This window comes from Equus przewalskii, chromosome 7 (genome assembly GCF_037783145.1).
Source record: "Equus przewalskii isolate Varuska chromosome 7, EquPr2, whole genome shotgun sequence".
Classification (NCBI taxonomy): domain Eukaryota; kingdom Metazoa; phylum Chordata; class Mammalia; order Perissodactyla; family Equidae; genus Equus; species Equus przewalskii.
In genome coordinates this window covers 49,959,194-49,986,834 of record NC_091837.1, presented here as the reverse complement: position 1 = coordinate 49,986,834, position 27,641 = coordinate 49,959,194, and the positions used below count along the sequence as shown (strand labels likewise).

Genomic DNA, 27,641 nt, shown 5'->3' with positions numbered 1-27,641 from the left:
CGATACACTTACAACCATCCTGTACCCAAACGACCATTCCGTTTTTCACTTTCAGTAGAGTATTCAATAAATTACATAAGATATTCAAGACTTTACTATAAAATAGGCTTTATGTTCAATGATTTTGCCCAACTGTAGGCTAATGTAAGTGTTCTGAGCATGTGTAAGCAGGCTAGGCTAAGCTATGATGTTTGGTAGGTTGGGTGTATTAAATGCATTTTTAACTTACAATGTTTTCAACTTACAATGTGTTTATTGGGGTGCAGCCCCATCATAAGTCAAAGAATATCTGTATACTGTAACAAAAGTAAATGTAGATCTTAGCAACCTCAGCAATTTTTTTTCTTTCCTCATTAAGTTGAAAATGTTCAACTTTTCACTTAAAGAAAGCACTTTCCTGCTTCTCTTTGGCATATCCAAGTTGCCAGCATCACTACTCATGATCTTTAGGGCCATTATTAAGTAAAATAAAGGTTACCAGAACACAAGCACTGTGACATTGCGACAGTCAATCTGATAACCAAAGTGGCTGCTCAGTGGTCAACAGTGGGCAGCGTATACAGCTCGGATCCACTGGACAAAGGGATGATTCATTTCCCCGGTGGGACGGAGTGGGAGGGCAAGAGATTTCATCATGCTATTCAGAATGGCCCACAATTTAAAACTTATGAATTGTTTTATTTCTGGGATTTTCCGTTTAATATTTTTGAACCTCGGTTGGCCAGGGGTAATTGAAACCACAGAAAGTGAAACTGAGGATAAGAGGGAACTGCTGAACAATTATAGATTCCACACACCTTCTCTTTAAAAGACTCCTCCATTCTTTTCACATGCTTTGCTTCCACTCACCCCCTCTAATACCCTGGCATTTCATTAAATGGTAGGAAAAGTCATCCTCAACAGATAGGTTAAGGGAGCTAAGAGAGGTACTTTGCCATTGGCTTCCAAGGATCAGCCTTCCAATAAAATTAACAGCCCTCCAGTTTACAGAGGAAGCACTAAGGTAGCCACTAAATGCCAACCGAACACTTGAAAAACAGGTCAGATGTTATTTGGACGTAAAACTTCTACCATTAATGTACATAAATGCCTACTAAAAAGGCAAGGAGGAACAATCATAAAGTAGGTGGACAGACTGGCTGCCAATAATGGACAGAGAGGGACTTAAAAATGCATCTGGTACCAGGAACCCAAGTGCAACTCATGGATCCACATCAGCCAAGTGATACTAGCCCAGACTGCCTATCAGGATGAGTCATAGAGCTGGGTATCACAAGGGCATCTGTTAAAATGAAGAGAACAGTATTTAATTTAAATTGGTCTCATCTCAAGTCACACTATATTTAAACTTATGTAAGAGGAATCAGGAAAAATACCCTGAAAAGCTATGTACCAAAAAAAAAATCATTTACAACTTATTTGCGTTTCTCTTAGTTATTTCGGGCAAAATAATGTTAATTCTCTGATGAGTGAATGAGATGGAAAACAGTCATCCAGATGCCTGAAGACCCTGAAGAACCCAGATAAAAAAGGTAAGTATTTTGGATATTTGAGATCCTGAACTGTAGGAATTTCTGCTGCCTTGTGGAACATGCTAACGTAGATTCCTAATCCAATTTGTCTGTGGATTAGCTGATCATTCCATATTTTCTCTCTTTTGTATTGTCAATTTCCAAAAAGAAGTTTTCAAATAATGTCTAACAGAATTCTTGACCTGGTCTTGCAAAGAAGTGCTACAGAATCCAAACACATTTCACAGAGTAGAAATCATCTACAGATGTCTCTTTCGTTCTGTGGAAAGGGACCCCATCAGTACCCCCACAGAAAACTGTCAGTTCAGAGAAAAGAGGGAAACCTACTGAAGCAGATTCCATTCAATTCAACTCAACAGGAATTTTCCAAATTCTCCCTTGTGGCTGCCAGAGTGCATTGCTGTCTTGAAAAGTATTTAGCATGGTCCCTTCTCTAAGATGATGATGGAGAAAGGGTTCTGAGATTTGGATGCCAATGGACTTGGTACAATGCCAATGGTAAGTGATAACCATTAAATTCTCTGATAGCTCAGATATTGCCCCATCTCACCACTGAAAAATGTGAGGGCTTTGTGTTCACACCATATACTGGTTCCATGCAGTAGGTCCAGCATGCAGGAACAGAAGTCCCTGCACAGAAGGACATTTATCAAAGACATATAAGAGAGCATTCAATTCAGGAAAACTACTAAGAGTAGCCTAGACTCTGTTAAGATTAAGGAACAAACGAAGTTACCAATATTGTGTTGACTTCAAGGACCTTTCAAAATGATAGAGGGCCCCAAATGGACCTGGATGTCATACCAACGAATTTTAGTTTGAGTACATAAGCTATGATTTTTTTCAGTTTTTTTCTTTTTTCATTTCATAAAGCACATGAAAATGATGATTCTAGTAGTAGTATATAAATCTAATAGTCAATAAAGTGTTTGAGGGAAATGATAGACTCTAAAAGAGAAAAGACCTAGGGCCAGATGCAAGACAGATGCTATAGAAAGGAAGAATTCAACACATAGGAAAACTTCCTAAAGGTTCTAAAATCCCTTAAAGAGAATTTGTTGTTGGTGTAGGAGTCAATTCTGACTCCTAGCGACCCTGAGTACAGCAGAGCAGAACGCTGCCCAGTCTTTTCACACCATCCTCTCACCTGCCAGTGCTCTATCAAGAAAATGCCCTGCTGCTATTCATAGTTTTCATGGCCAATTTTTTCAAAAGTGGGTAGCCACTTTTGAAGAAGTGGGTAGTCCTTCTTCTAGTCTGTCTTGGTCTGGAAGCTCTACTGAAACCTGTCCACGGTGGGTGACCCTACTGGTATTCGAAATACCAGTGGCATACCTTTCAGCATCACAACAACATGCAGCCGCCACAGTAAGACAACTGACAGATGGGTGGTGTGGTTCCCTGACCAGGAAACAAACCCCTGCTTCAGTGGTCAGAGTGCTGAATCTTAACCACTGGACCACCAAAAACCAGAATGGGCTACCTTATTAGGTGATGAACTCTCCATCACTAGAAACATGCAAGACAAGGCAGCCCTTGTCAGGAATGCTGTGAGGTCATTCCTATAATGGGGTGGGAGGTGGTACCAGACGACCTCTAAAAGCTGGAAGAGCCTAGGGCTCCATTATACGGCTCCCTCCTGGCCCTCAGAAATATGCTGTGCTTCGGTAAGCACAGCTATATCAAACCAGGAGATGTTAAACCATCATTCCAGAGAGCATGTTAATTCTGAATAGCACAGGGACCTGGAGATTAGTGAATAATAAATAAAGCATTTCTTCTTTTGTTGGTAGCATCCGTCCCTGTTCATTAACTGTCTTTCTGGGCAGCCACGGGGATTTCTGAGAGGCGTGACACCTGTGGGTATTCTCACTGCTGAGCAGAGTCACTAAACAGCCGGAAGCATGCTGCTCCTGCTCCCCAATGAGAGAATCCAGAGTCTTTTCCTTTTTTCCATCCTCAACACCTTACTTCCCCTCTCTCCTGCTAATCTACATACATGTTCACACCCACTATCCATTGGCACTCATCTGTTAACGACTTAGACTCAAACACTGGAAAGATGAGTAATTATGGCCTTGTTTTTAAGCTATACTTTTCATTTTTTTAAGGTCATATTATGGAATGTCTTTTTTTTTTCTTCATTGTTCTTACTTGAAATTTTAGAATTGGAGGCTTTTTTTCTCCTCAAAAAGCAAATTAGTTGTTTTTCACTGTAGCCATTTTTATTTTGATAAATGAGAAATGACTGAAAGCAAGAACTGGAGATGAACTCTCCAGATCACAGCTCATGAGGAGACCTCACAGTAACTTCCTCAGTGGCCATTCATTCATGACCTACCCGCTACTCTTGATCAGCACAGGTTACCGACAAGCCACAGCCCGCGGTGTCTTCCCAGCCCTGATGCTCACAACCTCTCTGCAGCATTTTGCATGTAGGCCCTTCCTCCAGGAAACTTTTTCTGGCTTCTGCACCACTGAATTCTTCTGATTCTCCTCTTATTTCTCTGATGCTAATTCTATGCCTCTTTTGTTGGTTTCAAATTCTCCTCTTTCCATCTAAATATCAGTCTCCCTTTTCTTTCCATATTCTTCCCTTGCCCTCAAGCCCTAATTACCTCATTGAAATTTTTCTCAAAATTGTATCTATCCCTGACCCTTCTTCTCAGCCTCAGACCTGTTTGTCAACTGCCTGGTGGACATCCCCACCTCGACACCCCATGGACCTTAGAACCACAACAGCCCACTAACTAGTCACGTAACCCCCACAGGTCAGTTCCTTCAGGGTCTCCCCAGCTGGAAAACAAAGGAGCTTAACGGAATTATCTCCAAGCTTCCTCCTAAATCTATAACATGGTGATTTCATCAGATATGGAACTCATCTTCTTCTCCCATAATAAGCTCTTTTTCTTGTCTTGTGCTTGACTCCTTCCAAAGTAGACTCAAGACCCCAAAGATCTCTAGGCATGGTTAAAAACAGAAAAACCAAATCTGAACCAGGTCCTGCGTCAGCTCAGCGTTCATCACACCTCCCGCCACCTCAGGATCTCTCCATCTGCCTCTTAGCTTTATCTTCTCCTGGACACAGGATACTCCAGCTTGCATTGAGGTGGTTCACTTATGTTTCCTAAATACCTACTCCCCAGATTCACACCTCTGAGGCTTTTCTCGTGCTTTTCCTCCTCCTCAAACACCTCCTTTCACTCCCAAATTCCTTTGCCTACTGGAATCACACCCACTTTTCAAGACTCTTTTTTGCATAAAAAGTAAGGTTTTCTGATCCCAACAAATCCAAAGCGTCTCGTGGACATCTCTTAGATGCTCTTTGCCAGTGGTTCTTAACCTTGGCTGTGCATTTGAATCACCTGGAAAGCTGTCCTGAAATCCCAGTTCCCAGGCTACGCCGCAGACCAACTAAATCAGGAGCTCTGGAGGGGAACCTGTGGTGCTGCTATAGCTCTCCAGGTGGTTCCAATATGCGGTCAAGGTCGATAACCACTGCCTCGCACCATTTATCACTTTCTTCCTTGTAGTTGTAATTACGCTGTATTTGTCTTATTCCCACTACTAAATTTGAAACTCCTTGAGGGCACAGACCATCTCACCACATCTGCTTATCCCCTGCAGTTCTTAGTGAGTCAGAGATGCAATAAATATTGTTGAATTGAATTAGGAAACTTGAAATTAACCATAAACCTCAATTTTAGGTCTCATGTGTCATTTTAGAAGAGAAATCATATTAGTGGAGGACTAATTTGAATTCCAAAAAAAACGAAAACAAGGTGCTGTTTGCTGTTACCAAAAATATTCTAATATGACTTTGAAATCAGAATAGCTCTTGTTAAAGACCAATGACCTGCAAATACGTGCATGGCTGATGCTGTCCTTTGCTTTTACACTTTCCTTTCTGAACTCTTCACAAATAAAATGAAGGTTCTATAATTCTTTGAGAACAGACGTAAAAGGTGACTGCGTCTATGTTCTCATTTCTAATTAAAATAAACAAAAGCTGTCAGTGACTTACACAGTGCTCTGCCTTCCCCAGCTCTGAGACAGAAGGTACCACAAGTAGAACCGCAATGTGAACTTAACACAGAGCATCTGACCTCCTTTCAGGAACTGCAGAAAATGAAATGAAAAATGAGACAAGGAAGACTTGCCAGCCTTTCGTGCGGCTACAGTTGCTAAGGAAACTGCTTTCTTAGCTTCAACCTGTCCAGTACAGCCCGTTTCACATATTCTTCTGGGTTTTTTGAAAATAACAATACGAAAGAGGGAAAAGATGATAGAGAATAAGAGTCAGGGTTGTCCTGGTCCAAACAGAGCCTTGTGCTGTTTCTCCCTGCTATGCTTTTTCCCAGTCACCTAGCATATTTGCCACCTCGCAAAACCCCCTGGAACTAAAATCATAGAATTAGTCAATAAGGTAAACAAAACAATAGGAAGCCCTATTTGACATGCAGCAGTAGCTAAAAAACTGCTTCCTTACCCCAGTCGGGCTTTCTTTCCTGCTGGGAAGGTAGGAGGCAACTCTTAACACCGCAGGAGGAACACCTCAGCCCTCTCCTGCCCCACATCTCGGGAGAAAGTACTTCAAGTTTCTCAGCACCGTGAATGCGACCTGGAGCTCCGAGGCAGCACCCACACGGCACACGCGAGAAGGCGCGGGCGGGGAACTCCAAAGGCTCCTAGGCAGGCTGCTCAGGGAACCGAAGGTGAGGAGGCCCAACGTGCCTCGTTCTAGGCCCTCGCAGAGGTTTTAACAACAGAAGGAAGCACACAGAAGCATATGACGGGTGAGGAAGATGGGATCCCATCCACAGCCAATTCGAGGATCAAATATTTCTTCAGCATCTAATGACAGGGCACCACGTCTGGGGAGCAAATCATAGGGATTGATTTTGAAAAGTAATTTGGTGATAAATATTGCTGTACTGCATATTCAGGGATGACGCCATGTTTTTCCTCCATTTTCCATCAATTTTTCTTTTTGCTTTCAATTGGAATGATCTATTTCCTCTTCCAATTCTACTTGAATATGGCATAAATAAAAGTTCTCTATACAAGTCACTAGCAGCACTGTTTGCACCGGGGAAGGGGAGGTGGGTAGCTGGGAGAGGGCTTTTCACTGTTAACTACTTGCACCTTTTGAATTTTTAACTCTGTGAATATTAGAAAATAAGCAAACAAGGGGGCTGGCTGGTGGTGTAGTGGTTGAGCTCATGGGCTCTGCTTCATCACCTGCCTGCTTCCCGGGTTTGGATCCAGGTGTGGCCCTTCACACCACTCATCAAGCCATGCTGTGGCGGCATCCTACATACAAAATGGAGGACGATTGGCACAGCTGTTAGCTCAGGGACGATGTTCCTCGAGCAAAAAGAGGAAGATTGGCAACAGATGTGAGCTCAGGGCCAACCTTCCTCACCAAAAATAAATAAATAATAAAATAAAAATGAAAATAAGTAAATAAAATTTTCAAGTAAAATTAAATGCTGCCTACCTACATTAAAATATCCAAACTATACTATGGATATTTTTTTAGGATGCCTTAGGGGAAATGTGTATGGATTTTTCTCAAATTTATATGCTCTTCATAGGATCCAGATAATAGATTAAATGTTATCATCTAGTTACTAATCCTATGAAAGGCAATACAAATATTTTTATTATATTTTATATAATATATATGACATATACTTTTAAAATGTGGAATTGTATATTATGCAACACAGCTTAATAAATTATTCTTATTCAGACTCCTGCGATATTATAAATGAGCCAGCAATAATGCCCTAAGAACTAAAGACATTTTGGGTGTTCTCAGTCCTTATGTCAAAAAGCATTTCTCCTTAAGACTTCAAGAGAGAGCGTGCTGTACGAGGGAAATGGACTCACCGTAGTGTGAAACTGTGAGCAGGCTGGTCCAATCATAACCAGCTAACTCTGACCAAGTTACCCATGTACATCCTCTTCCTCAGCTAAGAAACAAGAAGCACAGTATGATCACAGCAATTTGAAAAGGCTAGTTAACGACCAGTGGGATCGTCTCAGATGGAGTTTGGAATCCATCCAAACATTAATGATTTGGTTTTTTCCCTCATTTTACAGGTGAGTGAAAAGATGCCAATGGGTTCCCTTAGATGCGTGTCTCCTGACAGGGCAGTTTCCCCGGACGTTATAGCTGGAGGCTAGTAGAAATCGGCTAAACCCAAAGATTACCATGTGGTCGCATAGAACCGAGTGAACATTTTACACTTCTGGAGACCCGCTCTCCAAAATCAATAGGTCAAAAGGATTTCCTGTATCTAAAAAGCATGACTGTAGACTACACAAGAAATCCACTTGAAATACAATATGACGAGCATATTATAATCTGGCTTAAACTCAGAGTTCTGCCCTCACCCTCTCCTGCAGGCTTAGCAGGAATGATCCGTGAAGCAAGTGAGGGATGGTCTGCAGTGCTTCTCCACACATGTCAGGGGTTCCCAGCCCTGCCTGAACGTTAGAGCCATGCCCGGAACAAGTGGAGAAGACCCAAGCCCCAGACCCACTCCAGAACAATTCAATCAAAGCCTGTAAGTGTGGGGCCCTAGGTGCTTTCCACGCTGAGTCACTGGTTTATATGAAGAGTACTTTCCAAATGTGATTAGTCAAAGGTAAAAATATTTCTGAATGCAAGGGCCATCTCAGGAAGGTCTTAAGATATTAGTTGTTGGGCCTGTGGTCCCAAGGTAGGTAGATGTGTGCACATGCATGCGTGTGTGCGCATGTGAGTGTGTGTTTCGTATGACAACGTATTTTCTCCGTGTTATTGTTCTTTGGTTGGTTTGCTTGTGTTTACAAAATTGCTTTTGCTGATACAAACTTGGGGCAACCCAGACACAGAAAGGCATACCTCAAAGAAGTAAAAGTTGCACCTTCCTACTAGGGAATGCTTTCGTTGCATGGGTGCCAATGACGTTGCCTGCCCGAGAATGCAAACTCCCATGTGAAACCTTGGCCAACCCTCCCTGAGCTGGCTGAGAGATTCTACTCTGGGCCAGGAAGCATTTTCTCTTCCCCACAGCAACCAGTTGGCAAGGACTTTGCTCACACACGCAGATTCTCTCTCTCAGGTCTCGTGGCCAGGAGCTTTTTGGGCATTCTGAGCAAAACTTCTCCTTCAAGGCTTCCTCGTCTCCAGCAAGCATGTCTATACGCTCTACACACATATGTGTTTTGGCAACGGAGAGATTTCCTTGAGGATTTCCTTTGAGGATGCATTATAAAGCACTGACTTCCGGCAGGGCCAAAACGACCTGTGGACAGAGGCATCAGCAGGCAGCATATGTGTTCTTTCCACCTAGCAAGAAATTTGACAGAGCATCTTTGGGTCCGGGGAAAAGAAGGTGGGCAGAGAACTGAGGAATGTCTTCATTTCCTTTCCTGTCATTAAGCCCCACCGGAGCCTGGGGCTTTGTCAGCTCCAGGCAGACTCCCATCTCCAACGTGAGGCCAGGCTGCTTTGATTTCGCTTCGTTTGGGATCTAACTCAACCTTGTTATATGCCAAATACCCTCCAGGCTGTCCTACTTTTCTGGATCTTCTCCTGTGTCAGAGCTCCTGTACAGCTCCGTCTTTCTGTCCTTTAGGAGAACAGCACCCCGCCACCACCCCACTGTTCCCAGAGAGAGAGAACCCTAAGCTGGTTTGCCTGCTATTTAAAACACGTTGCAATTACATTTGGCAATCTTAAGTGAAGATTATGAAAATGTGAATCACTATGATGAAATTTTACCAGCCAGGTTTGAAAATAAATGGAGCATGCTCTAAGTTTGATTGAAAGAAAAAAAAAAAGATTCAAAAATCATTTGAAAATTGGGCTAGGGAAAAAATTCCTTCTTCTCTGCCCCTGCCCAGGTTTTTCTTGGTTCCTTTCTTCCCTCCCTATCCAAACCCGACTTACTTCCACTTCTAGCGATTTCTCAAGTCTGAGAAACTAATGGAGGTGGAAGTTGGTTTGTTTTGAGAAAGCAAAAGTATTTCAAAGCACACAGGCTCCAGACGGATTTATGGTGCACTGGAATTTCACGGGCTCTGGAGTTAGGTAGACGGGTTAGGTTCCTGATCTGCCACATAATAACCGTGTACCTTGAGCAACTATCTTGATCTCTTTGGGCCTCAGTTTCCTTGCTAGTAAAAGAAGAAGAAGATCGGAGGATTATGATAAGTAAATGAAATAACACGTCATATTGGTGTCAGGAAATATTGTCTTTAGAAGATGCAACTCGGTTAAGAGTGAGGGCTTCAGAGTTCAAGTTACATTTTTAAACTTACCGGTTGGATAACCCAAGACAAGTTACTTAACCTCTCCAAGCCCCAGTTTTTTCAAATAGTAAATAGAAATTTAAAATTTAGCTCACCGTATATGGCACATTTTAACGGCTTGAAAAGTCATAATTTTCGGAAAGCCTTATTTTAAACCACTTTCAGATTTATAAAGAAAATTATAATATTTTCCTATTAACATGTAGATAGCTTTGTCTCAAAATATTTGCTTTACTGGTTTATGGGAAATTTACTAAAGAACATGGTTATCTTTCTTTATAAACTAAATATGTTTGTGTTTAGTTAAAGGAGTTCTTTTTTTACATTGACTGTTTGTTTTGAGCATTTGAATCAAAGATAACATTGTACTAGTCAATACGATATGGCCACAAAAATGTTTCTGTCCCCAAGTGTAACTAAGCTATGTCACCTTACACAAGATAATCAGCTCTATTATTGATGCGGCCCTTGGTGAGGATCTTAGGAGTAAAAAGTCAAGAAGAGAGAAGCCCCCTTTGTAATTAAGGATTTGGGCATGCCACTGGAAAGCTTGTTTGGTTCGAATAGGAGCCTGGGGATGGGGCGTGGAGGTGAGGGAGAGGTGGGCACTGTAGGAGGACTGCCTTCCAATCAGGAGCCCAAGACCAGACCAGCAGAGCAGGTGCCGCCTGCCTGATCAGACAACGCCCAGCAACCTAGTCTGCTCCCATGACTTTCTGTTATGGAGATACAATACCGACAGGACATGATCCGATTTTTCCTACACATCAGCCACATCCATTGCAAGAGACAACACGCTCCAGAGTAAGAGAATCTGGTCCTGGGAACTCAAGCAGGAGACTGGGGGACAGCTGATGGCAATCCTTCTTTTCTTTTGTTTATTTGTCTGGTACCGAGATTTTGCAATTTGGATGACACATATGGATAAATGAGATAAAAGTGTGCAACATTATGCAATAGCGGGGTGCAAGAATGAACTTCATGTGACTTTAAAGAACCTTCGGAGTCTGCATAGTAGGAATTGTATGTGATTATTATTTTCAGAAATTAACTGAGAATTGAAGCACTGAGGATCTCCCATGTTCATAAGCGAAGGGCACTCAACTCATTCAACCCTCCCTCTCTACCATATGCCCTTGCCCACCCGTGAAAATGTGTGCACACGCACACACATACACATATGCACACATACACCTTTCACAGCACCCCTCAAATCGCCTCAGGTCAGCAATTGCCTATTTACCTTTCCTACCAGGCTAATAATCTCAGGTAGCTAGAATCTCCATTCTCCCATCATAATCCGCTAGACACATCACAACCCCCCACCGTGACTGTTAATTAAAACAGGGACTAGCACTTGCTTATCCCCATTCCATGCTTCATTATGCTGACACATAGTAGGCATTCGTTAAGGCAAGGGAGGGCGGGAAGCATGGAGGGAAGAAAGAAGAAAACTTTTACAATTTAACAATAACTTGCCCCAACTTCAGTCATTATCTTGTTTCTTTTCTCATTTTTGCTCTAATTCCAAGGTCCCAGGGGGAAAGAGTGATTCAAAATCAAAATCAAATACTTTACTGCTCAACATAAAAGCATTTCTAAGAGAAAGTCTACAGATATAAAAATAGATGCTGTATTATTTATCCATATGCATATGAACAATCAAAGGCAGATTTTCTTAAAGTTCCACCGTAAGGAAATGGTTAAGTAAATATGATACACCTATATAGTATAAAACTGTGCCACCTAAAAATTTGTGTTTTAGAAGAATATTCAATTGCATGGAGAAATTCTCACAATATGTTTTTAGGTGGAAAAAAAGCAAATTGTACAACAAAATATACAGTAGATCCCAATTTTGAATATATATATATATCTATATCACAGATATAAATATGAAAGAATAGAAAGGTATATCCCAGGTGAATTATAAGTGATTTTTATTTCAACTTTATACCTTTACACATCTTCCCCAAAATTCTTACAAAATTTATATATATTAAATTTATAATCAAAAAGGAAATTACTACAAGAAAATAAAAGCCATATGAATACAAAATTGGAAAGAAATGATTTAAGAAAATCTCTTCATGCCAGTCAAGATTCCCAGAATGTGATGGTTAGTACCAGATGTCATAGAGGCAGGAAGGGTTGTTATACTTATTGTTTTCCAGACAAAAATTCCCAGAAACTTCCATTGCTGTGTGAGTAATTTCTCATTACTCTATACAATAAACCAAGTTCTTAGTTTTACTGCTCATTTTCCAAGCAAGGCTGACCATGATCTCTAAGGAAATACATTATACTCAAGACTCAAGACTTTATACTCAAGACTATATACTCAAGTTCTTCTGAAAACTGCAATGCCACCACAGCTAGTTTTGTTGCTGTCGTTGTTGTGGCGATTGTCTGCTTATTTGTTTGTTTAGAAGGGCTGTAAAAACACAGATCCACACACAGACAGGAAACCGTAGAATAGCGACCTCACTGTTTCGAAACTCAGGAAGACGTGTCTCCGGGTATACCATGATAACATCTGCTTCTAATTGAGATGATTTATCAGTGTGGCCATCAGCAGGAACGGGTCAGCAAGAGCATAAATCTAGTACAAACACCTTCAGCTCTGAGCCTGAAAACACAAAGTCTGGTCTTGTTCCTGATGTTAAGCAGCTAGCTGGCTGAGCCCGTGTAAATCAATTAATCTCTCAATAACTCAGTCTCTCCATCTGCAAAGTGGAATTAACATTAGGCACTGAGTACCGATTTGTATCTCCGGCCACAGGGACGTCCTCCTTCACTCATTTATTCTTCCAATAACCACATATGAGGGCCTCCAATGTGCCAGACATTAATCTTCCAGGTCCCCTGTATCCAACATCACTCTGTCCCCACAGACAGGGTGCCTGAGGACTCCTGGGCCCCCAGTAACCCTGTGCTTACACTCCCTGTCCCATAGGCCACCAAGGTGGAAATGACGGAGGAAGGGGCAGCACTTGCGAATAGAACAGTAGGGGCCTGACACTTGCTTAGGTGTGTTATTACGTGACAGATGACTGTATTAGTTACATAGAACACAGTTGGTTTCTCGCGTAACATCACCATATCAGCTGAGAGCCGAGTTACCATCAGGGTGGTCATACCTGGAAATGATGAAAGTCTTGCTTGCTTGGTTTTGCCTCGTTTGTTTGTTAGTTTTGGCTATGTCACTAGGACCTAAGGAAGGTCAAAAGCAAATACACTGTAAACAAAAAGATGACCCCACAGGCCACAGCAGGGTCAAAAGAGGGATGATTTGGCTTCTGTTAAAAAATGTTAGAAATACTTGCCGGGTCTCGCCAGCAGGAGAGCAGGGGCTCACTCGACTCAGGAGGTTTAGCTGCACAAGGAAGAGCAGACGCCATTGCTTCTCCCCAGCAGTAAGGCATCCGCAAACACTGGTGTCCACGACTTCCTACCTCAAAGGAACCCTGGTCTTCAGATTTTTTTTTTTAATCAATTCTGGGATCTCTGAATTCTTTATAACAGTGCTAGGGTTGCCATATGTGCTCTGAGTCATGGAGTGAGCATGACCAGAGCCCTTTCCTTGTAAACAGTGAGGAAGTTTGATACCAGTTCAAATGGAAGCATGTAGCCTGGCACAGGGCGGAGGAAGCCGCGTTTCCAGAACGTTTCTGAAACGAGTAGCACTGTGTCTTGTTTGAACATTGTCTCATTTTTCATATTTTTCTTTTTTGGGTGAATCCAACCCAAGCAGGCAATTCCCAAGCTTTAATTTTAAACAGTAAGAACTCTTCACAAATATTTCCCTAAATAAGGGGACTGGAACAGAGGTGGGACTGCAACATTCACTTGTGTCGTGGACACAGGTCCCCATAAGCAGGAAGGAATTCATGTAGTCATGCAGGGCGAACAATAGGAAACAAAAATGTAGCACTAGAGGAGAGTGGCCAGCATTAATCCCTCTATGAGAAGAACTAACCTGAGAAGTACATAAGCAAGCACATAATAGTAGTCTACACTACTATTAAAAAAAGTGTACATCCATGTGCATAAAAGTATTATTCACAACAGCCAAAGGGTGGAAGCAACCCAAGTGTCCAATGGCACACGGATGGATACACAAAATGCGGTGTATACCTACAATGAAATATTATTCAGTCCTAAACAGGAAAGAAATTCTGACACATGGATGAAACTTGAGGACATTATGCTAAATGAAATAAGCCAATAACAAAAGGACAAATGCTGTCTAATTCCACTTACATACAGTACCTAGAGTAGTCAAATGCACAGAGACAGAAAGTAGAATGGTGGTTGCCAGGGGCCGAGGGACAGGGCAATGGGAGTTATTGTTGAATGGGTACAGAGTTTCCATTGGGAAAGATGAAGAAGTTCTGGAGATGGATGGTGGTGATGGCTGCACAACAATGTGAATGTACTGAATGCCACAGCACTGTACGCTTAAAAATGGTTAAAATGGTAAATTTTATGTATATTTACCACAATTTTAAAAAGCTTAGTATTCATAGAACATCTTTACCAAAAGTTAGAGTAACACAGTCTTTGACCACGGAAGATGTCTGTAAACAAAGACAGTCATCGGGAATCGCGTTGCTGTAGCGATGACGTGTTTACATCCGTTCATCTGCCTGCTTTCATACCATGAGGCTGCGGGGGTGTAAATGACTGTGGGGAATGTACGGCAAAGTCTCTAGGCATAAAGAAAAAAGAAATTCTTTTCTCCTGCAAACTCAAATGCTGCTCATGCACCTGAAGGCTGAGTCTCTGACCTTCGTTGGCTCCTTTGCACCACACACTATTATTCAATCATATTATCATCAAGCAGCATTGAGTGAGCACCTACAGTATACAAACCACCAGTTAAGTCACAGTGGGAATTAATTATAATTATAATCAATGAGATGTGAAATACAATCCTTCTGAGACATAATAGTCTACTTGAGATGATAAAACACCTGTGTAAAGATAAACACCAATGAAGGATAGCACTTAAGTACCAAATCAGCTTAGCAACTCTGAGAAATAAGAAACTTATAAAATAGAAAAAAAGCGCTAAATAACTTCTCTAAAGTTATATTGCAAGATTGCAGGCACTACTTATATTCTTGCATTAATAATATCTACTATTTATTGAGTCTGTCCTATGCCAGGGACTCTGCCAAACTTTTTATGTAGATTATCTTATTTACTCTATGTAAGAGCCTGTTGAGGTAGTTATTAACATTATCCAATATTCCATATGAGGAAGCAGGTTTAGTGAGGTTAGATAACTGTTTGAGACACAGCATTGCACAGGGTTCTCCTCCAAGGTCTGTCCAACTCCACAGCCCTTACTCCCCTTAACTCTCCTTCTCTGTTGAACTTGCAGTGTCATGCTCTATATCTGATTTCCTTTTCTGCATCCCTTAAATGTGCCTTGAATTGTCACTTGGCTACAAATAGAAAAATATAAGATATTTGGCAGTTACCATTGCTGAGCATGTAAACTATGTTAATCATCTAGAGCAAATGATATTTCGCTTTAGATACCCAGAGTCACATATGGACAAAAAAAAAAAAGGAAGAAAGGAAAAACCCCAGGTTGTGATTTTGTACCACAGAATGACAATTAGCATTCTAGGAATCACCCGTGCACTAATTAATCATGGAAGTCGCTGATGGCTTTAGGACACGTGGATAAGAAACTGCTTTTAATACCCAATTCCATATTAAGGACAGTCCTTTTCATGATTCTAGGAGAAAAGATAGGTATTAACATCTTTGTAATAACATCATTTATAACAGCCTGCGACTCCATCCAAAGTCTCTGGCTTTCTACATCCCACCACCAATAAAAGTGAGCATTCTTCCACAGCAGTCATTCACTCTTAATATGATACCATCAGTAGTGATTATTAGAATATGTGGTTTGGGTCATTTTTGTAACAGCGAGCATTTACTTCTACGGATTCATCCACAGATTTTCGGGCCAGATGCCCCATTGGCAAAGCCCCGGAGCCTTCCCCTCATTAGTTCCCCGCTCCAGCCATCCGAGGTAATTCCTTCCCCTCCTCTCTCCTGATCTGCCGGTTGCAAACAGACTCTATCCGAGGAATAAACAAACCTTGTGGAATGGATAAACTAGGCTGCTCTGAGGTATACATTGGAAGAGTCTGCAGGCTCAGAGCTTGAACTCGGAAGGAGGCTGCCTTTCTCCGCCCCTGACACCTTCCCTTGGGCAGGGTTAAGAGCAAGGTGGAAAGGACGAGGCCACCAGTGAAAGGGAGAAAATAAAGGAAACGTTTGCTGCTGTGGAGAAAAACCATCTATGTGCTTCAAGGTCCTCGATTTCTGTTCAAATTTGTTTTAAGGACTTTTTTCAGGTTAGCTTTTATTGTAAGACACTTGGAGACCAGTTTTTAAGTGAGCTAGACTTTGAGTCTCACTGCTACGTGAGCAGAGAGAAATAATGCAATGCATGTGTGCATGCAGGCGTGCGCGTGTGTTTTTTAACTCGGCAATACCATATTTTAGTCCCCAAGGTTTCAAAGCTTGTCAATGATTAGGGGGAAAACAGTGAAGTAAAGACTGTTGAAAACACACCACCACGGAATGTATTGCTCTCCTAATGACTTTGCCTCAAGGCAAGAAAGACACAAAGGGAGCTGAACCTGGAAAAGAGAGAGGAAACTAACATTTACTGGGTACTTACTGTGTGCACAGGTGATTCACTTAAGGTAGCTTATTAAATCCTCCAACACACCTTTCAAGTTAGTATGGTTAACTCCATCTTCTGGTTGCGGAAACTGAATCCCAGAAAGGTTAACTTATCCAATGATCCAAGGAAAGTGGTAGACATGGAATTCAACCAGGTGTTTCCACCTTCACCCAGCAGGGAGAGGCTAACTGAATAGAAAAAGTGAGAAAGCCAAAGAAGATGTCTGCTCATTAGCTAACCACCCACCATACTAAGCATGACTTGTCTGTGCCTTTGACAACCACTGATAGTCAAATACAGCATTTCAAAGGGCTCTGGAAAAGCTGGGCATGACTACAACTTCCTAGGGCATATAAAAACCCCATAGGATGCACAACCTGATGACAGACAAGAGTTAATTAAGGGGCTGTTGATTTTCTAAAGTATTAAGTATACAGAATCCATATTCAATTTTACAAAGAGATCCACATTAAATATTTTGCTCTTTTATTCTTAGCCATTTAATAAATAGGTTGTTTTTAAAAGAAAATACATAATCAAGGGAGAAAATGAGAATGCGTTAATAATCCTCCTGAGTTAGACCATAAACTCACACCTAAGACAGCATCTCTAAACCCACTTTAACACATCCTAACTATAGGAAATAAACCCTCTCTAGGGCACTGGACTTACAGATAGAAACTTACGAAATGACAGCTTGTGATAGATCAAAGATGGCCACAATTTTTTTTTTTTACATTCTTCCCATCAAGAATTGGGATTAGGAGCACTCTAGGGTTAGAGCCCCTTGAATCTAGGTGGACTTGACTGTTGACCAACAGAATATGGCAGAAATGACTCTATGTGCATTCCTGGACCTTGAATACTGACACTTTCTTGGAACCTAGCCACCATGCTGTGAGGAAGCCCAAGCAGCCCCATAGAGATGATCCAGTAGAGAGGAAAAGAGGCCCTCAGCCACAACCCCAGCTGAGCTCCCAAATGACAACCAGTAGCAAATATGTGAGTCAGCCACCTTAGATTTGGACCCTTCAACCCCTGTCAAGCTGCCTCAGCTGGTGCAGTGGGGAGCAGAGAGAAGCTGTTCCCCTGAGTCCTGTCCAAATGGCAGATCTGGGAGCAGAACAAATGACTGTGGTTGTTTGAAGCCACTAAATTTCAGTGTGAAATACAATGCAGCAATAGGTAACAAAAACATTCCATTGCCTCCTTAGCATTTAATAAAATTTGAAATTACATAGATATTTGCTTTTATCTTGTTTGTGGTCTGTTTCTCCCACTAGAGTGTAAGTTATATAAGGACAGAAACTGTGTCTGTGTCATTCATTTCTCTACAGCCAGCACTAAGCACTGTATCTTGCCCAGGAGAGGTGCTCAATAAAATATTTGTTAATTGAATAAATAAATGAGAGCAGCATCATGCTTGCATATGCTGTACTCCTTCCTCCCTACTTAAAAGATCAAAACTAGAAATTGGAACCATTTAAAACGTTCTTCCAGTACAGTGATATTTCATGAAACAAAAGAACAGAAACAGCTGAAAAAGATCAACAACTCAGCAAATATTAGACCCCACCCAGTGTGAAGAGAGGACACCCAGGGTCTCTGGTCAAGGATTATAGGTTGCTGAGCAGAGCCCATCAAACATTCTGACACGGTCAAGTTGTCTACTCTAAGATATATGTTCTCTGGGTTAAACATGCCCTGTTTCATCACTTATTACTCCAATGACATTAAGAATGACAAGAGCACAGGATTTGATCTTTGGGCAAGTCATTTAATCTCTCTGTGCTTCACATTCAAGATCTGTGAAGTCACTATGTTAAAAAGTCCTGTTTAACATGATTTTTGTATGTTTCAAATTAAATAACAGTTGTGAAAGCTTTTTTTTTTTTTGTGAAGAAGATTAGCCCTGAGGTAACACCTGTTGCAATCTTCCTCTTTTTGTTTGAGGAAGATTGTTGCTGAGCTAACATCTGTGCCAATCTTCCTCTACTTTATGTGGGATGCCACTGCAGCCTGCCTTGACAAGTGGTGCTAGGTCCGTGCCTGGGATCCAAACCCATGAACCCCAGGCCGCTGAAGTGGAGTGAGTGAACCCAACCACTATGCCACTGGCCCAGCCCCAAAATCTTTTTTTTTTTTTTTTTGGTGAGGAAGACTGGCCCTGAGATAATATTTGTTGCCAATCTTCTTTTTTGCTTGAGGAAGATTGTCACTGAGCTAACATCTGTGGCCATCTTCCTCTATTTTTTTTTTTTTTTGAGGAAGATTAGCCCTGAGCTAACTGGTGCCAATCCTCGTCTTTTTGCTGTGGAAGACTGGCCCTGAGCTCACATCCATGCCCATCTTCCTCTACTTTATATGGGGACGCCTACCACAGCAATGGCTTGCCAAGCGGTGCCATGTCTGCACCCAGGATCTGAACCTACGGATCCCGGCCCGCCAAAGCAGAATGTGCAAACTCAACCCTGTTCCACCAGGCTGGCCCTCTTCCTCTATTTTTTATGTGTGGGACACTGCCACAGCATGGCTTGATGAGTGGTACATAGGTCCATGCCCAGAATCTGAACCCACGAACCCCAGGCCACGGAAACAGAGTGCACAAACAACCACTACACCACCAGGCTGGCCCCAAAAAGGATTTTTAACTGAAATGCAATTTGATTATTAGTTATCACCATCGTTTTCATGAAGGTTGATGAGTTAATATTTGTGAAGCATTTAGAACACTACCTGGCACAGAGTAAGTGCTATATACGCAATTATTTAATATAATAAAATAAACGGGATTGTCTTCCATCCGCATACTAGAGTCCTCCCCACCAAACTTTCCCCCGTCTCTGACCTCACTCCATACCACTCTCCTCCCTGCTTTTTGTGTTCCCGGCCGGCGCACCAGCCCTCTTCCTATGGTCTAAGCTTTTTCCCATCTCAGCACTTCTGCACTAGCTGTTCCTTCTGCCCATAGAATTCTCCTCCTGGATCTTGCTATGCATGCCTTGTACTCATTCTTTAGATTTCAACTCTTCAGAAGGGCTCTCTCTGACCTTCTTATATAAGTAAATTATTCCTCCTTTTCACTTATTTTCCATAAAACCTTATCCTATATATAATTATCTTATTTATTTGAGCACTAATTTACTGACTTTCTCTCCCCACTGGAACATAGGCTAACTGGGAGCAGAGATCTTGTCTGTCTTGTTTGTGGCTAAATCCCCAGTGTCTAGAAAAGAACCTGCACTTAGTAGGTGTTCAATAAATATTTGGGGAATGAACGAACAAATGAAGCCTCTCTCCTGGCTACCTTCTGGAGTGTCAATGATCTCTGTAAAGTGTGTTCCCCAGTACTGGATCAGTGCACTAGGTGATATCAGACCAAGACCTGTTGCAAATACTAGTGACATCTATCAGCGCAGCCAGAGATCAAATCAGCTATTTTGACAATGACGTTCTAATCTTGACTCATCGTGCTTTGAACTCAAACCCCTGAGCCTTTTTTCAATATGCTACTCCTAGACATAGTTCCCCCTTTCTGTATTTATGCTTGTCCACACCTGGCTGGTGCCTTTATCTGTTCCCTCCCGCCCATGCCTAAGGCCGACACAACAGATAAAGACAGTACAGCAACCATCAGCACAGGAACTGCCCCGGGCTCTGCCTACAACCTGCCTCCTGCACCCTCTTCAAGACCTCTCTGTCACAGATCTCTATCTGCCTGGCTTTGCAGCCAGATGCTCCCGCCCTCCCTCACCTCTTTGGATATTACTCTGTTGAACAGCCTGGCCAGTTTTTAGTTCAGCATCTCCCCAAGACAATGCCATCCTGCCCTTTACACCCCCATCCCCCACACCCGAATACTACACGCAAGTCCAGGCTTCTGAACCCAATCCTTCCTCATCTGGGAGACAAGAACAGATAGTACTAGTGTGTGTGTGTGTGTGTGTGTGTGTGTGTGTGTGTGTGTGTTGGACCTAAGCATGAGATTTTACATTTATCCCTGTTGAAGTCTATCTTGTTAGATTTCACCCACTCTCCCAATGTTTCCGGGTTTTTATTCTGTTGTTCAATGTATTTGCTAAACTCACCCTGTTTCCAATAATCAACAATGGTGATCAGAGTGTCATGAATGGTCTCATCCAAGTCACTGATAACAAATATTGAACAGTACAGATTAAAGACAGACCCTCTTCAAACATCCTCCAGGTTGACAACGATCTTTTAATCAGCATCCTCATAAACTAGTGGTTCCATCAATACAGCCTAAACATGGGGTCATCTGATCCACACATTCCCTCGAATTCACAAAAGAGTTTGCCAGCTGCCTTGCTGGAATTGGTTAGTTTGTTTGCCCATGTAGTTCTGGTTCCATGCCTACAGGGAGCGTATAGTTAGGAATTGGAAATACTCCTGTGAGGATTGGGACCACCCTTAACTTTACCCCCATGGACCCACCAGGAATGAATGCAGCCAGGGACCAAAGTTCAGGACGGTGTGCCCAGAGCCATGTAGACTAAAAAGGAGTGTCTGGCTACACCTAGCAGCAATTACTGCCTGCTCAGTCTTGACAGGCTCGCCCCCACCTCTCAGAGGGCCACAGAGGATCCAGATGGATTCCCCTGCCTGCCCTCGTTGGATTTCTTGAGGAGGACAGATTGATCACACACCCATATGGCTGTAGTTCAAAGCAGCGAGTTAAGCAGCAAGGTGCCCGAGGGAGAGGATGTCTTTCTGCCAGAGCGAGAACACAGGCAGCTATAAACTTCGAAGTCCAAACCCAAAAATGCTACTACATTGGAGTGGGAATGGGGAAGCCACTCAGGGAAGTCAGTGGTATCTTTTGAAAGCATCTTGCACTGTAAATAAAGGAAAGATAAAGGCTAGAATTACTTCCTCTAGAGAAAAGTGGAAAGGCTACCTTTAATCTGAACTTCCTGAGCCTCTGTATCTAAAAGACACACACCAAAAAGCTGAGGGATGAGAAAAAAGCAAACTATTTTTAACTATAACCTGGCTTATTGGTTTTATATTGACATTTTCATTGATTTCTTTTCCCCATTGACTGGGTCATACTGGTAAATATTGATACATGGTTTTCTTAATAAAGATATAAACAGACAAAGAAAAAGACTAGAACATTCTTCCACTGTTTGAGGAGTTAAAGATTTAACACACTACAAATGCATTGTCATATTAGGTGACCAGCTAAATGATGACCATTTGGAGTGAGCAGTATGAAAAATGTGGGCAAAGGCTGTCAGAAAATGATCAGGACCCAGAATTTGTAACTCAAATAATTTTACCCTACTTTCTAAAGTACATCCAATTTGGCTCTTCATTAAAACTGCAAAAAGTAGGACCACTTGTTTTCCAAATTCCTAGAAAAAATAACTGTAATGTTTTGTGGAAAAAATCAATTTTTCTTTATTAACTGAGAAGAAATAAGCATGAACCTTTTAACTACACAAACATAGAAGAATCATAGATGCCAAATATTAGAAGGCATGAATCCAAGTTGCTTTTTGAAAACATCAAGAACAAACATACCTTTGTTCATTCATTCAATAAGTATTTAATAGGCATTTACTATATGCAAAATCCTTCACTGAATACTTTGCGGAGGATACCAAGGCATTTAAGAAACCATCCTTCTTCTCCAGAATTATGTAATGTTTTTATAGAGGTAAGACAAACCCAAACACCTATAATAAAGGAAGAATTGTATGTGATAGCCCAGTGTTATCAAATAATGTTTGCATCAGTTATCTGCTGCTATGCAACAAATTGCTACAAACTTAGCCACTTAACAGACATTTGTTATCTCATAGATACTGTGGGTCAAGAATCTGGGCACAACTTAACTGAGTCCTCTAATTCAGGGTTTCTCACAAGGCTGCAATCAAGGTCCCCAGCTAGGGCTGGGGTCTCATCTGAAAGCTCAGTTAGGGAAGAATTTGCTTCTCTAATGTGATAGTTGGAAAGATTCAGTTCCTTTTGGGTTGTTGAACTGAGGGGATCAGTTTCTAGCTGGCTATTGGCTGGAGATCACCCTCTGATCCTTGTCATGTGGGCTTCCCAAATATGGTAACTTGTTTCATCCTGCCTGCAAGGAAGAGTGTCCACCAGCAAGACAGAAGTCACAAGCTCTTGTAATGTGATCACGGTATTGGCCCCCCCTCAAGATTGAGATATTCTATTCATTAGAAGCAAATTCCTCAAGGAGAGGAGGTTACATAAGGTAGGGAATTTCAAGAGACAGGGATCAGTAAAGGCCATCTTGGAAACTACCTACTACAATATTTAAATATGAAAAATAGCAAAGTACCAAAAAAAAGAAGAAAAGCACCCATTCAAGTTTGGTCAACATTTTCCGCTTATTACATAAGGTGTTTAAAAACAGGAGAAAAAGAGGAAAATCTTAGTAATCTTTGTTGCCCCTGGTACTGGAAAGATAAGGATGACAATTGTCCTAGAGTTACCCTCACATGGGGAAAAGAACAGGAGAGGAAGAAACAAGGCTTTACTGGGTGCTGCTCAGGCAGGCACTCTAGAAGCTACCACCTATCCAGACAGCTCAGCAAGAGCACTCCTTTGGACTTTTTTCCATAAAGCAACAACTAGACATGAGCGGATGGAAGCACTTCATTGCATTGTTAGAAAAGTAACATTTGGCTTAAAAATGACAAAGGAACCTTTCAAAGTCATCAGGGGATAGAAACCATCTACCTTCTTAAAATTAGACCAGTAGGGTCTACTTAAAAAGTCATGTGCCACATCAACTTTTCATGATTTAAAAGGCCACCCATGTCTTCACCATTCACTAATGGTATCATCAACAACTGACCCTTGCAAAAACACAAAATTCGGAGGACTTATATTTTCATGTTGTCTCGCTATGTCTTCTACTTAAGTGAATAATATAACACTCCATACTCTATACAATACTTCTTTGGAATTTTTGTTTTAAAAACTAGCCTCTTTATCTCATTTGCTGCTTTGAAGTGCTCTAGTATATATGCAATGGATTAGAAGTGAAGTTGGATAGATACGACAAGTCATATCCACAAGCAGCAAGTTGAAACAGCAGCATCTCCTGCATTTCCCTTAGAGGAAAGTGTAAGGGCAGCGTTTGCTTCTCCCCCTTCTCTCTTACTCCAAAGCAAACTGTTGAGAGTTCTTTGGGAGATACCTACAGGTAAGAAAGCATCACTGCTTTGACTTTGCCAATGAACTACTAGTGTCAGCTTGCCACTCGAGCATCCTATCCAGGTGTAAAAGGAGAAACCCTTCGGTTGGTTCCCCTTCCTCTACCAATGCCCTAATTGATGAAGATCTTTATCTGCATGGAGCAAGTCTTGGCTGACGCTTTACATTGTGACAATTATTATCAAATGCAAAGATCAGGGGCTGGCCCGTGGCCAAGTGGTTAAGTTCGCATGCTCCGCTTCAGCAGCCCAGGGTTTCACCGGTTCAGATCCTGGGCGCGGACATGACACCGCTAATCAGGCCACGCTGAGGCAGAATCCCACATGCCACAACTAGAAGGACCCACAACTAAAAAAAAAAAAAATATGCAACTTTTTACTGGGGGGATTTGGGGAGACAGAAGCAAAAGAAACAAGATTGGCAACAGTTGTTAGTTCAGGTGCCAATCTTTAAAAAAAAAATAAACAAGCAAAGATCAGTAGCTAAAATAAACAAGCAAAGATCAGTAGCTTTCAATGCTGCTGGAATGTTGCTTTACATCTTGTCCCCAATCTCAGTAAAAGAAATTTCCCATGACTTATTTTAGTGCCACTGAATGGAACCTAAATCTACTATTGGTAACAGTCCCATTGTGTCATATGTAATTTTTCCTCCTCCCAATTTCTCCCCTTTCTGTTTTCCCGGGATCTCTCCTTCCTTCTCTCCTGTAACCTTTAAGATTAAATATCCCTCTCCCCAAAGAGTGATGATGGCATATGGAGGCTGCCTTCCAGCGCGACGCAGAGAAGTCAATGTGTTCTTTAAACTCTAGGGTCAAGGTCCAGGCATCAGTATTTTTTAAGTTTCCTAAGTAATGATTCTACTGTGTGGCCAGGGTTGAGAGCTTCTCCCATACCTGGCCTGATTCTCTAACTGTATTTGGTTTTCATATCTGAAGGAGTAGAAAGAGGAAAAAGTTATGGAGCGTGTCAGAAAGACACCAAGTCTACCGATTTTTCCATAATATGGCAGGTCCAGTCAGATCTGTGGATCTCAAACTTAGCGCACGTTAGCATCACCTCAGAAACTGTTTTAAATGCTAAAGTCCCACCACACCCCAGAGCAGTTAGGTCAGAATCTCAGGAAATGAGACCCAGATGCTCTCCCAAGAAAGCTCCCAGACAGACCTGTTCCTCCTCCAATGAGACCAGCTTCCCCTCAGTAGTTTTTAAAGATCTCCAGGTGATTGTAAAGTGCAGCAAGGCTGAGAACTATTAAGTTAGGATCATTTCATTTTATGATCTAACCAAGCATGACATTTTGAATCAAGTTTATCTACTTCAACGTAAATGCTAACAATTGCCTAGCCTTCAGTTCTGTGCATTTCAACAAACTTCTGCAGCAGTCAGTGCCAGTGTATTAGGAGACAGGGATACAAAAATGAACACGACAGGCTCTGCCTTCCAGAACCTTAGAGTCTAGGAAAGGAGACAGACATAACAAATGCTTCTGATACAATGTGGTAAATGTTTTGATAGACACTACACAGGGACTTAGGGATTATAGAAGGGAGTACTTAGTTCAAGGTTGTGGAGACAGGGGAGAGGACAAAGAGAATAGCAGTAAAAGAACAGCTTCTTAAGGACAGCTAAATGGGTTTTCCAGTTGACCATGCACAGAGGATATCCTAAGTAGAGGGAACAGCTTGAAGCAACCAACCGGTATGAAAGTCCATGAGGCATAAAACTCCAGAGTGTGGTGTAAAGCTGGAGAGAATGGAAATGGGGCAGAGTGGAAGGTAAAGCCCTAGTTAGGAAGCATATGGCAGGTGATACCCAAGGGCTGGGCTTTATCCATCAGAAAGGGTCACATGAAACGTGCAGGGGAGTGCTGGGATCCATTCTTGATTTTAAAGAGGGGACTCTAACAGCATCTTACCTGAATTCAAGGATCATGAAGATTAGCTTGAAGTAGTCCGAGAAAGGAGTTACAAGGGCTGAAACAAGCCAATGGCAGCAGGAAGAGAGAGGAGAGGAATAATTGGAGATCTTAGGATTGGGTGCCGGACTCAATGTGTCCTGACTCTTCGGAGTGAGCAACAAAGTGAATGAATGGTCCTGCGTTAACTGAAGCAGGGCATATGAGGCGAGCTGGTCCCAGGAAAAGAAATCTCTCTGTGCACCTTCTTGGAAGAATTTCATAATGATCCCAGTTACAACGTGTGACTGATCCTCAGAGACACCCCAGGGTCCGGGACTCAGCTGCTATCATGGAGAGCTTGGCTGAGTGCCTTCTCATCCCTTTGTCTTTCAAACCACAGAGCCACTCTGGGTGGCTGCTGGAATTCTTCATTTTTTTTTTTTTTTTTTTTGAGGGAGATTAGCCCTGAGCTAACTACTGCCAGTCCTCCCCTTTTTGCTGAGGAATCCTGGCCCTGAGCTAACATCAGTGCCCATCTTCCTCTACTTTATATGTGAGACACCTACCCCATGGAGTGCCAAATGGTGCCATGTCTGCACCCGGGATCCGAACCAGTGAACCCCGGGCCGCCAAGCAGAACGTGCGCACTTAGCCGCTGCGCCACTGGGCTGGCTCCCTGGAATTCTTGACTTATGTTTTAGGATAAATCTTTTCTCAACCAGAACTCAGATGAGCTCCCCAAAAATTCATCTTTCAATGCTGCTGGAATGTTGCTTTACATCTTGTCCCCAATCTCAGAGTTTCAGGACCCAGGACTCCTGATTCTCATCCAAAGTGGGGTCTTAAACTCACTATAATCCCCAGCCGGGGGGACAAGCAGGATTCCTGTTAGGCTCTGGATCACAGCTGGGTCCACATTATTTCCACAGCAGTACATGGTGGTTCTGACAGAGGAGAAGGAGAACGGAGAGGTTGAGGGCCCTCCACCTAAACCTTTAGATCATTCTCCAAAGCCTGGTTCTCTGGGACACGGTGGCTTGAGCTGGATCAGACTACCCCAGGCCAGTCAGTGACCCTACACCACCTGGAGGGATCACACCACCCGCTCCTCTAGGAAAACAAGGAGAATGGTGATTTAAAACACTAGACAGTGAATTAACTCCTCCAAAAATTCTATGCTACTTTAACATCCTGTGGTCATGTTGTTTGGTTTTTTTCCTATTTCAACAAAAGCTTAAAATTTTGTCAAAACCGAGAGAACTGTAATCACGCTTTGTTCTGCTGACATTATTCACACTTGCTAATGATTAACTCCCTTTGACACTGTAGCGTTGTCGAAGGCAGAGTTGAACAAACACCTTCAGGGGGCCCAGAAATGAGTTACACTAGTCTGGGCCAACTGACTTGGAAGAGCTCCAGCGCTATTTCCCTGGTTTAGACTTGTCCTAAGGGGCATTTCCATTTGGGGACCTGAAGTTCTGGAATTCCTTCCTCTTCCTGGTTCAACAAAACTCTAGTTTATTGACCTTCAGGGCACAGTGTAAGACATCTGTTAAGTATGGCATTTCCTTGACCTGTACAGAGAATTCTGTCAAATAAAAAAAGGTTTGCCTTTTTTAATTCCAGATTTTGTATTTATAGCGTGCGTGCATCCAGGCTCTGATCTAAAGGAGGTCCCTTTTTAAAAACCCAGGAAACAAAAACGTGCTGCTCCTTTGTGTCAAAACTGTTTCCTTTGGGGTATTACCTTAAAGAAGGCCTTTCTTTCAGTGTGATGAAACCTTGGCTAAAGAACCAAGAATCCTTCCTTTACTGCACAAGGGGAAGAGAAGAAAATTTATTGAACAGCAAATTTTCATGCTTCGCATGGAGAAAATCAGTCCTGCAAGAATGCGAGGAAATTCCTGTACACCAGCCAATCAACTGTTTTATGAGCACTGTCTAATAGCACATGCTCACCTTGGATGAAAAAGATAGTG

General features: G+C 42.1%; 1 long non-coding RNA gene across 2 annotated transcripts in view; it reads right to left on the bottom strand.

Moving 5' to 3' along the window:
* Positions 1-27,641, bottom strand: part of LOC139084522 (uncharacterized) — a 260,226-nt gene that overhangs the window by 125,988 nt on the left and 106,597 nt on the right. Inside the window, exon 1 of one of the 2 annotated variants that reach the window (XR_011541964.1) lies at positions 6,022-6,198. The exons of the other annotated variant lie outside the window; for it this stretch is intronic. This is a non-coding gene — a long non-coding RNA (uncharacterized lncRNA). Of the gene's footprint in view, positions 1-6,021; positions 6,199-27,641 lie in introns of those variants that run through there. 2 annotated transcript variants of the gene reach the window in all.